The sequence below is a fragment of the Kogia breviceps genome, chromosome 12, assembly GCF_026419965.1.
Source record: "Kogia breviceps isolate mKogBre1 chromosome 12, mKogBre1 haplotype 1, whole genome shotgun sequence".
In the NCBI taxonomy this organism is placed as follows: Eukaryota; Metazoa; Chordata; class Mammalia; order Artiodactyla; family Physeteridae; genus Kogia; species Kogia breviceps.
Genome location: NC_081321.1, coordinates 20,907,991 through 20,920,485, shown reverse-complemented (window position 1 = coordinate 20,920,485; position 12,495 = coordinate 20,907,991). Strand labels below are relative to the sequence as shown.

Below are 12,495 nucleotides of genomic sequence, written 5' to 3'. Positions count from 1 at the left end.
ATGGGGGAGGCCATGAATCTGTGCCGTCAGGGAGTATATGGGAAATTTCTGTACCTTCCACTCAATTTTGCTGTGAACCTAAAACTGCTCTTAAAAATAAGTTTTGTTTGGAAAAAAAAATTTTGCATCTTGGTTGGGAGCTCTGAGCACACCCCCTGATAACGCAGCCACATAAGTGAATCAGATATTAGAGAATAAAAAGCCCATTAACACACAGGCTCTTAAATGAACAGGAATGGCTCTAGCACTAGTATGTGTTAGGGTTTTCTCAGGAATAATAGATAAAGCTTAGCACTCCCATTGGAGCATTAAGACCATTTTCTCTCCTTTTTCAGATGTCAAACCTGAGAGCTGGCGTACTCACCAGCGCCCCCTTCCGTATGCGCCTTCTAATTTGGTCGTTGCTACTTGTGAGCACCTGGCTTCTCCCTGTTCTCTCTGCTTGAGCTCTGGGCACAAAGGTGAAGTTGATAGTTAAGTTTTTTTTAAACATCTTTATTGGAGTATAATTGTTTTACAATGGTGTGTTAGTATTCTGCTGCATAACAAAGTGAATCAGCTATATATAAAGATACATCCCCATATCCCCTCCCTCTGGCGTCTCCCTCCCACCCTCCCTATCCCACCCCTGTAGGTGGTCATAAAGCACCGAGCTGATCTCCCTTTCTCCATGGTGACTGTTGCAAGATATAATTGACCCTTCCTGTATCGTTTGCAGTGAAAGCCTGACTCCAGGTCTCGAAGCTGTCCTCCGCATCTTGCCTGGAGAAGCCAAAACAGCTGTATTTTCCCTTGGGCCCTGGCCATCTGGCCCACTCCCCATGCACTGTTTTCTCTAGATCAGGAGATTGGGGCAACCACCATTAGCCCTGAGGGGGAGCAGGTGAAGGGAGTGTTGGAGTGGAAAAGCCTAGTTTTAAATAGGGAATATCGTGGGCACCATGCTTACCAGGATAGCCTGGCGTGATGAGAAATCTTTATTTTTTTTCATGTCTTCAACAATATTCTTCTGATCGGTATGCCTTTCTCATCACTAGTCCTATCTGAAATTTTTACACTATTCTCTCTTCATGAGAAAAAAAAAATCTGTGTTTAGTTTAAAAACATTACATTATTGAGAAGGCAAATTTAAAGTACTTGACCCTTTGCTGCACATTGTCACAAAGAGTTGTCTTAACAAATGAGACATAAAAGGATGTTTTCAAGAGTCCCAGGAGAGGGTGGGAGGCTCAAGAGGGAGGGGATATGGGGATGTATGTATACATATAGCTGATTCACTTTGTAGTATAGCAGAAACTAAAACAATATTGTAAAGCATTTTACTCCAGTAAAGATATATATATATATATATATATATATATATATATATATATATATATATATATGAAGAGTCCCAGGAAAATGCAATGTTATTTCTTAGGATATAGACTTTAGATGGGGTGCTGCGTGGGAGCCCTGGATGCTGGTGATAGTCTCGGTGGAAGTGAGTTAGGCATCAAGAGAAAGGAGGGATATAACATAAAAAAGATAACTTGGCTTACTTAACATTTGCTCGGGGCATAATTAGCACAGACCACTGAGCATACGTTTACCCAGAGGTACTTTTTCTATTTGCCACCAGGGGCTCTAGCTGACTATAATCAGGTGATTGCATTGGTTTTTTTAAAAAATGTCTTTATTGGAGTAAAATTGCTTTACAATGGTGTGTTAGTTTCTGCTTTATAACAAAGTGAATCAGCTCTACATATACATATATCCCCATATCTCCTCCCTCTTGTGTCTCCCTCCCAGCCTCCCTATCCCACCCCTCTAGGTGGTCACAAAGAGAGGTGATTGCATTTTGAACTCTCCTTATGGAGCAGGGAAACCAGCTGGCTTTCAGTACTAACTTGGGGACTTTGGTTTTGCATATATTGGGTTGGCCAAAAAGTTCATTCGGGTTTTTCGGAAGATGTTATGAAAAACCTGAGCAAACATTTTTGGCCAACGCAATACCTTTTAAATCAGATGCAAGTTCATGCTTTATGTGGATCTTCAATGGTAGTTTAAATCACTTGATTAGTTGATTAGACGGAGGTTTTTGTTGTTGAGTCCATGAAAAGTTCACTTTTCACTAAGCTAAAAAAAAAATTCATTCAAGTTTCATTTTTCTTTTTCCTCTGGCTTCTAGTTAGTGAGTTTCAGTTTTTAAACTCACCTCCAGGCACATTTTATTCACTCATGTGAAATTCCTGGTAAGTGTGGCCTGCATAGGCATCAGACCTGCCCCTTTTCTTTACCTCATACCCTACATCCGAATCCTGTCGGCTCTACTTTCAAAATATAGTATATTCCTAAATCAAGTATGTCTCAACATTACATCTTAGTCCAAAACACCATTAACTATTTCCTGGGCCGCTGAAATAGAGTTGTAATTGGTTTCTTTACTTCCACTACCTTCTACCACCTTCCCACCCACCCAGCTGTCGGGTTGGGCCACTGAGTCTCCAGAGGTTCAAATGGCAACATTTTTTCAAGAAAATTGGCTTGGTGGTACCGCCCCTCACGCAGTTAGTTTTTGCCTTATCTGGATGGTCGTCCCTGGCTCATCCCTGACAGGTGACATATGGGAGACTAGATATTACTACATAAGTAAGAATAAGGACCTGCTATGGAGTGTAGAGCACACAGAGAAGAATCATGAAAAGAATATTCTAGTTCATGTCGTACAGGAGGATTTTTTGCACCAATAAATGACTCCCATCTTAACTGCTTCTGCTTCAAAATAAACAAGTTCCAGGACAAAAGTTTAACGTAATTAGAGACTCCGAGGGGAGTAAGCAGAGGGTCACGTAACTCATGAGGAATAAGGTCCAGGAATTTTCAAGCAAAGGTAAACATGGGGCTATACACACAAAATAGGATGACCTCAGTGAATATGATAACATTTATTTTTATTTTCTTAAAATTTTTGGCTGTGTTGGCTCTTTGTTGCTGCGTGTGGGCTTTCTCTAATTGCAGCGAGCAGGGGCTATTCCTCGTTGCGGTGCGCGGGCTTCTCATTGTGGTGGCTTCTCCTGTTTCGGAGCACGGGCTCTAGGCACACAGGCTTCAGTAGTTGTGGCGCGCGGGCTTAGTTGCTCCGCGGCAGGTGGGATCTTCCCCGACCAGGGATCGACCCCATGTCCCCTGCATTGGCAGGCGGATTCTTAACCACTGTGCCACCGGGGAAGTCCTCTGAATATGAAAGCATTAAACGCAGGGGCCAAGTTGAAAGGGACAATTTGTCTTTAATGCATTTTTTTCCCTCTAGATTTCTGTTTGTAAGCTTCAAGTACTGTTCCCTTCTCCACTCTATCTGAAGTATGACTGTCTAATACAGACACCACTGTAGCAAAATGAATGCCAGTCAGCAAACCGAACCGTGCAAGAAGTCTTTTCCTACAGGCCTCTGCTCTACCAGCTGAGCTATGGAAGGAGGTACAGAAGTCTTTCTTTCTTTCTTTCTTTACTGGCCGCATCCTGTGGCATGTGCGATCTTAGTTCCTAGAACCGAGATGGAACCCGCACCTGCAGTGGAAGCATGGAGTCCTAACCACTGGGCCACTGGGGAAGTCCCCAGAAGTCTCTTTTTCTATAACCTAATTTCTGTTTTGAGCATTTTTCCAATTGAGCAGAAATTGATCTCTGTCCATTCAGGGGTTCCCTCCCACGCTTCCCAGAGCTGCGTTGACTATCTGGAGGATGTTCAAGTGACAGGAGGTTGGGGGTGAGAGTACAAGGTTGAGTCTGACCTCTGGCCACCATTTGTCCATTCTGGCATCACTGCGATGGCCAACACCAGGAACGTAAAAGACCTCCTGCCACTCCAGCTCCCACAGGGACCATACCCTCAGTATCTCTCTGCTGGACTCACCTCACAGTCATTTTTCTGCTAGGTTATTCTTGCTCTTTCCCTTTGATCTGGGAATCCACAAACCTGTCTGGAGGTTTGGTAATGCCTCCTTCCCACCTGACACTTGAATGGGTGAGGGAGAAGGGGAGGGGGCAGGCCCATCCCAGGGCCATATTAGCATCTGTGTTATGACTTCTTCCTGCCCCGGGAAATCTTTGTGAGGCAGCCCTTCCTCTAAATTACCGAGTAGATTTCTACATCTTATTTATGCCCTGCACATTTGCCATTCCCCTTGGGACCTGTATTTTGGAGGCTCAAAATCCAAAAGCAGCTCATTATTTTCTGCTTTTTGTTAACTTATTCTGCCTGAAGGTAATAGAATTCAAGTAACCTATCTGCTGTTTGGAAGATGGTAAGAATGAAGAAGTAGAGAAAATAATAGAGGAAAGCATTGGCTAGTACTTCAAAACTGTATCCTACCTCATAACTTTCTACTGATTAATTCCCTAACAGAGGTCTGAAACACAGACTGGAATGGCATCTGAAACAGAATGCCAGTCTTGATGAACGACTGAATGATGCATACATGCTCTCATGTAATACATAGGAGCTCTTAAAAATATTATATGCAACAAACAGAAATTACTTAGAATACAATTAGATTATATGGCGTCTGTCTCTGCTATGATCTGGCTGTAGAATGCTAGGCTTCATCAATCGCTTTACGTTCTAAGCATAGAGTTTCCCATTTGTAAAGTGGAGATAATAACCTCTACTTCACAATCTTTCTGTGGTAATTAAATCATGTTAAATAATCAAGGTGATTCATGACAACCATTCAGTAAATTCTTATTTGTTCATTAATCCATCTATCCACTCATGTGGTCACCCTTTCTTTCATCAGTTATGCATACCTTACTCCTGTATGGAAAGACTATAGACACTGTTAATGAACCTTTTGTGATATGTACAAAGAGGTCATTGGATGGGTGTGATTGCCCTAGCAGTCAGCTCTAGATGGAAGCCTTAAGTAAGATCTGTGAAGATAAGCCCTAGAGTCACTATTCCCATGGATCTGATGAACAACGCTCACGACTAGGGCCTCGCCATTGCCCCACCGGTTTCTAGTGAACAAGTAGTTTAGAGCAGAAACAGTGACTTATGGACAACAGTACGTCCTCACCTCTTCTCTAAATAAATGTTATCAATGATACTTTCCAGGCTTCCAATAGAGAGTTGGATGAGATAAAATCTTAGATCCAGAGCAGAGTTCATAACTATTCTTTCTCTTTTAAGTGAAGTATAATTTTTATAGGATAAAATGAACAGATCTTAAGTGTTCAATTCAATGAGTTTTTGACAATTCTATACACCCATTTAACTACCACCCAAAACAAGAATTTAACATTTTTATCACCTCCCTCCACAATACTCTCATACCCTTTCCAGTCAATTCTCCTGCCAATATGGCAGAATTTTTATTGTGAAAGCCCCCAAATGTTCTTAGGGATGTCTTCTGTTTTATTTAGCATTTGAATTCTGACAACTTGCATCTGTTGGAAGTAAACTAGTGAGAGCCAACGTTTGCTGCATCATTTCAATACCCTTAACTATTCTATGAGGTCGGAACTATTACTCCTTTCATTTTACAGATGAGAGAACTGAAGCTTAATGAGATAAAGTGAGTTTCCCAAAGGCCAAAAAGCTCTTAAGTGGCAGAGCTGGAATTTGAACACAGATGGGCCTGATGCTAGAACTTAACTTTTATTTTCTTTTTTAAAAAGACACGTTTCTTCAGCATCATGATCAGACTATGACATTTAGCAATCAACAGCATGGGTACAAGAACAAAACAAACCCAAAAAACTACATTAAAACCCTTCGTTGGAATGCTTTACACTTTCCACAGAACAGAAACTGAAATAACCTGTTATACAATTAGTCACAAATACAGTCCTTGAGGGTTTTTTTGCCCATACACATGAGTATTGTCTAAAACTTGTCTTCTCTGTAGCAGCTAGGCCCTGCCACCACTGTCCTTGGCTGAGTTCACAAATCTGTTATAACCTGTAGCTTCCCTGTCACTTCTCTGGCTCTCTTCTCCTGCTAAGCTTTGCTTCCTGGCAGTAATTAAAACCTTCTGCCACTGCCATAGCTATTGCTGCTGCTGCTGGAACAGCCATAGCCACCTTGGTTTCGTGGTTTGGCAAAGTGTTGGCCTCCACCACCATAGGGGCCAGATCTTCTGCTTCCAAAGTTTCCTCCGTTCATGGGTCCAAAATTTGAAGATTGATTGTTTTAATTGACAAAATCATTGCAGCTTCTGCCACCTCCAAAATCACTTCCATCGTTACCAAACCCATTATAGTCGTTCCCACTGCCACCATATCCCCCACCACCGCGGCTGCCACCGAAGGCATCTCGACCACTGAAGTTTCCTCCACGACCAGAGCTGTCATTCCCACCAAACCCGCCTCCGTGACCACCGCCAGAGTTTCCAGAACCACTTCGACCTCTTTGGCTGGATGAGGCACTAGCCGTCTCTTGCTGAGATAGGGCTTTCCTTACTTCACAGTTGAGGCCATTCACAGTGTGGCATTTCTGAATGACAGTCTTGTCTGCGGAGTCATGGTCGTCAAAGGTCACGAAAGCAAAGCCTCCCTTTTTGTCACTGCCTCTGTCAGTCGTGATTTCAATCACTTCAACTTTCCCCTACTGTTCAAGACAATATCTTAGGTGATGTTCTTCAGTGTCTTCTTTAACGCCACCAACAAAAATCTTTTCCACAGTGAGGTGGGCACCAGGTCTCTGAGAATCTTCTCTTGAGACGGCCCTCTGGTTCCCCAACTCTTTCATCCGCCTCGTGTGGCCTTGCCTTCATGGCCGCGCGCACCTCCTCCACAGTGGCATAAATGACAAACCGGAAGCCTCTGGAGCGCCTGGTGTTTGGATCCCTCGTTACCACACAGTCTGTGAGCGTCCCCACTGCTCACAGTGGCTCCTCAGACTCGCATCGGTTGTTTCAAACCTCCGATGAAGAGCTTCCACAGCTGTTCAGGCTCTTTGGGAGACTTTGACTTAGACATGACCTCAGTTGTGGCGGGGCCGGGGGAGACTTTAACGATGCTTACTTGGCGGCATCCACGGGCAGAAAGGCTAGAACTTGACTTTTATTTTATTTTTTAAAATTAAATTTAACTAATTAATTAATTAATTTATTTTTGTCTGCGTTGGGTCTTCGTTGCTGTGCACAGGCTTTTTCTAGTTGCGGCGAGCAGGGGCTACTCTTTGTTGCGGTGCGCGCGCTTCTCATTGTGGTGGCTTCTCTTGTTGCAGAGCACGGGTTCTAGGCAGGCGGGCTTCAGTAGCTGCAGCATGCGGGCTCAGTAATTGTGGCACACGGGCTCTAGGGCTGGCAGGCTTCAGTAGTTGTGGTGCATGGGCTCAGTAGTTGTGGCTCACGGGCTCTAGAGCACAGGCTCAGTAGTTGCGGTGCACGGACCTAGTTGCTCTTCTGCATGTAGGATCTTCCCGGACCAGGGATCAAACCCGTGTCCCCTGCACTGGCAGGCGGATTCTTAACCACTGCACCACCAGGGAAGTCCCTAGAACTTGACTTTTAAATCACTATGCTAAAGAGCAGGTACACCCTGAGGTTTGGCTAATGATTGCAGTTTTCCCATGTCTGGATTTTGTGCATCTGGTATTATGACAAAAGGAGAAAGAATAAGTTGGTTGACTTCATACCATCATACAGTGTAACTTCCATTTCCTTTATAATATCCTCACAAGGCTTGTTACCCTTTCATTAATTTGTGCCTGCAAGATTTTTACCAGATGACTGTTAAGAACCATGATGGAGATCATGATAATGATGAGAATTACGAAAGCAAACATCTCAGAGCACTTACTATATCTCAGGAACTATGTGAAGCACTGCACCTGAATTTCCTTATTTAGTTCTCATAAGCACTTTCAGGTAGAATCTGTCATTAACATTTTTACAGACTAAAATTTTGAGACTTTGAGAGCCTGAGCGACTTGCCCAGTGCTGCCCAGTTAAAAAGTTGGTAGAGCTGATTTTCAACCACTGCCGTATACAGCCTCTTAATCCTCTATTTACGTCCTCAGTCCTGTTAATAAAGAATGGTTTTCATTCCTGCCCCAACAAGATTTCACCAGTATAAATATGTGAACGTGAACTCTGCCAGCTGGCACTCTTTTAGATAAGATCTTATTAGTCCTAAACACTTAAGTCCACCTGGTCTTCAAAAACTTGGAAAATAGCCAGGCTGGGCCTTGGCCAAGTTGTGAAGTAGAGGAAGTTTGTCTTGGGCATTTTATACTCCTCTGCACTCTGCCATACCCTCTGAGTATCCTGTCAACCAAAGACTCCTCTAATTTTCCATTGCTGGAGCCCAAATCTTGCCAGAAGGACTGAGTTCTTCAGCCTCTGCCCGTTTACTTGTTGAGAGACACTCCTCCCGATCCCACCTGCCCCAGCTTGTTGATTTCCCATCTGTATCTGAGTCAGTTTCCTGCTAGCTTTGCAGTCCAAGCCTGTGCTAATGTTCTCATCGAGGGAGGTTGGCAGGAGGCCCTCCAGACACCCGAGGCTTTCCAGAGATAGGACCCCTATCTGTTTTGGCAACCAGAGGGCTGTGTCCTCCAGGACTGATAGGAAAGGAAGAGAGGACAGCCTTAGTGATAACCACAGCTCATCATATAGTATTTAATCTGTGCCCTGTACTGTTCTAAGTACTTTATACCTATTAATTTATTTAGTCCTTACAACAGTCCTATGAGGTATGTTAGTCAAGGCTGCAGCAAGAAATAGGAGGCACACAGAGATGGAATTCTGAAGAGAATTCAAAGAAGGGACTATTTGCAGATGTGTAGGCAGATTTAAGGGAATCAGTCAGGAATACTGAGGCTCACAGGAAACTAGCCGTAGTAGGAAGCCGTTTTTACTCCTAGGCCAAAATGGCAGTTGAGAAAACGGTGTAGTTAGAGCCTGATGAGGAGCCATTCCAGGAAGAGCTGCTCTAAGGAGCCGATGGCAGTTCATGGAGGGATGAGGCCAGAGCCCCAGTAGTGTGGGGCTGGGCGGAGCAGGGGAAGTGAACGTCTTGGGGGTTGGTGAGGTGTTGGGGAAACTAGTGATCTTCCTCCTTCTGATTTCCTATTGGCTGAAACAACTAGAAGCCTGAGGTCAAGGGCGTCTGGGTGACACAGGCTTGACGTCACCATGGAGCTCAGTACAGGGCCCAAGGACAGAGAAAAACAAGTCCATGAAGAAACTGAAGCACAGAGACGTTGAACAATGTGTCCAAAGTCACAGAGTTAGGAAGTGGCAGCACTAGGTTCTGAACTGAGGCTGTCATGTCTGCCGTAGCATTGAGGAGTTCTCGCACACTTAACATAGCATCTTACGGGTTCCAAAAATGCTCTCGGGCTCCATTCATCAGTTTAAAATGTCCTTGTACACAGTAGAGCCCGAGCAGAAATTACTTCATGACAGGTTTGGGTGACACTGGTAGGCCTTGGCCAATTCAACTGGTTAATGATAGCTAACGTGGTCAAGTTTATGAAACAGAAAGATCATGAAATATTTAGTAAGTTTGCTGGAACACTGCTGAGAAGTTGGGGAGAATCATTTTGCCTCAGCTGAAGAGAAACTGAGACTTGTGGTTTCTGGGTGAGAGAAGTCAGTATGTACTCAATGTGAACAACTTCTACAAAAAAAAAAAAAAAAGCTACCCACCTGGGTTGAACCTGCTGGTGGCAGAACAACTGGTAGAAAATACATGCATCGCATGGAGACATTTCCTGTGAAAGGAGGTACAGAAAAGCACTCTTTTGTGAAAAAGAGAATTCAAGAGAAATGAAATGATTAGAATAAGTCCTTTTTGCATTAAAGCAGTGAAGCTCTAATGATAGCCTTTTAGTGTTTATTTTATTTCTAATTAAGTTTTTGTTTTCTCCTTGGTAAAATTCGGCAGCCAGCTGAAGTGCACTTTTAATGGAGCCAGACAATGGTTTCTATGAAGAAAAAGGGTGAAGCTGGGAACGAGGGAAGAGGCCCAGGATGATGCATTTAGAGGCACAAAAGTGTAAGAAAAATACTGGCTTTTCTTATGTAATTTAGCAACAAAATTGTGTAGCATGTAATGGGTACTATGGCTTGTCATTATCGCTATAATTTGAGAAAGAAAAGCAGTCTTTACAGACCCAACAGTTCTATGATAGAACTCTGTGAAAAGTAAATCAAATGTACTCAGCTTATAACCAAACCAAATGTTACAGACCCAGAGAACATTCTTTCCTACTAGACATTTTTCTCTCCTACTAGTTGTCCAAAAATTGTTCTTGTAAAATTCTGTTAAGCTATTTGAAATGTGGAAGTTGGGCTTTAGGTAAGCAATCTTTATTTATCATAAAGATGGAATATAATTGCCTTAATTGTTATTCTTTCTAGAATTTAGCTATTTCTCAAAGCTGATTATTAATAATATTTATTATACAGCTGGTTTGTTTCAAGCCATAAATACTAGACACATATATAAATAGTCAAATAGACATGAAAAAGGCACTCCCCATCTCTCTTTCCTCTGGACTCTAGGTTTCTTAGGTTGCTGTGGCACGGGGCATGGGGCCCTAGGGGTCATAAAAACTTGTCAGACGGGACTCCATCTGAACAATGATTTCAGGAAAGGATAGTCAAAAAGATAGTCTAATGTGTACGCATCCAACCTTCGAAGGGCCGGGAACTTATTCCCCCGCATTTGAAAGTAAAAACTAAAGCATCATCCAAATTATAAAGACTGTCTTGATATTGAATCCTGTCTATCTAATAAGAATATTCTAATTATATTGTGAAAGTCATTGTATTTTGCTTTATCTAGTCATTTTCTTATTGCTCCTTACTCTCCCTTTCATCTCTACAAAACCCTCAAAAAATAAGTTACTTTTGTTGAATCTTTACTATTTGCCAGAAGCTGTGTAAGTTCTTTACATGTGTTAACATATATCATCCTCACAACAACTCTGTGTTAATATCTCCCAGTTTACAGATGATAAAAACAAGAGTCAGAGAGGTTAATGTTCCCAAGGACACACAACTAGTAAGAAGAGAACAGGATTTTTTTAAAATTTAATTTTTGTTTTATATTGGAGTATGGTTGATTTATGGTGTTGTGTTCGTTTCAGGTGTACAGCAAAGTGATTCAGTTACACATATATCCATTCTTCTTCATATTCTTTTCCCATGTAGGTTATTATGGAATATTGAGTAGGGTTTCCTGTGCTACACAGTAGGTCCTTGTTGGTTATCTACTATAAAATATGGTAGTGTGTATATGTTAATCCCAGGCTCCTAATTTATCCCTCTGCCCCGCAACTTTCCCTTTTGATAACCATAAGTTTGTTTTCTATGTCTGTGAGTCTGTTTCTGAGAACAGAATTGAGATCTCAGATGGTCAGTTTCCAGGGTCAAAGCACTCAGAAACTAAGCTGAAGTGTCTCTGCATACTCTGGTGGTTTACACTGTAGAAATGGTTTGACTACTTCTCATCTTTCCTCTTTATGTATGGTGACTTACAAAGGTAACTAATGGCCTAACAGTCCATACCTGTGTCCACTTTCCTGCTCTGTGTCCTGACTCCTGTCTTTGTCCCTTATGTTCTCCCTGAGGTCACACCATCTGATTCCACAGTATTCTGAGCATAGTATGAGGGGAAGCTCGGCAAGTTGGTGAGTGCACTGCTGATTACCCCACTCTCCAGATATTTGAACTTGTAGGAAATCTCATGTCAACCAGAGATACAGTGAAAAAGAAAGACCGCGTGTCCTGGATTCAAGCATTCGCTATAGATATTGGAAAAGGGGTTAGCCCTATAAGTTCCCAGCCCTCTTTATTTATTTATTTATTTATTTTTTAACCTCTTTATTGGAGTGTAATTGCTTTACAGTGGTGTGTTAGTTTCTGTTTTACAACAAAGTGAATCAGTTAAACATATACATATGTTCCCATATCTCTTCCCTCTTGCATCTCCCTCCCTCCCACCCTCCTTATCCCACCCCTCTAGGTGGTCACAAAGCACCGAGCTGATCTCCCTATGCTATGTGGCTGCTTCCCACTAGCTATCTATTTTACGTTTGGTAGTGTATATATGTCCATGCCACTCTCTCACTTCGTCACAGCTTACCCTTCCCCCTCCCCGTATACTGAAGTCCATGCCCTAGTAGGTCTGTGTTTTATTCTCGTCCTACCCCTAGTCTCTTCATGGCATTATTTTTTCTTTTTCATTTATTTCTGATCTGAGCTTTATGATTTCTTTCCTTCTGCTAAATTTGGGGGTTTTTTGTTCTTCTTTCTCTAATTGATTTAGGTGCAAGGTTAGGTTGTTTATTCGAGATGTTTCTTTTTTTTTTTTTTTTGTAGTACGCGGGCCTCTCACTGTCGTGGCCTCCCCCGTTGCGAAGCACAGGCTCCGGAGGTGCAGGCTCAGCGGCCATGGCTCACGGGCCCAGCCGCTCTGCAGCATGTGGGATCTTCCCGGACTGGGGCACGAACCCATGTCCCCTGCATCGTCAGGCAGATTCTCAACCACTGCGCCACC

At 42.8% G+C, this 12,495-nt stretch overlaps 1 pseudogene; it reads right to left on the bottom strand.

Annotated features, from left to right (window-relative positions):
- Positions 1 to 6,004: 6,004 nt before the first annotated feature.
- On the bottom strand, positions 6,005 to 6,960 carry LOC131766649 (heterogeneous nuclear ribonucleoprotein A1-like; annotated as a pseudogene).
- Between the last annotated feature and the right edge of the window lie 5,535 nt (positions 6,961 to 12,495).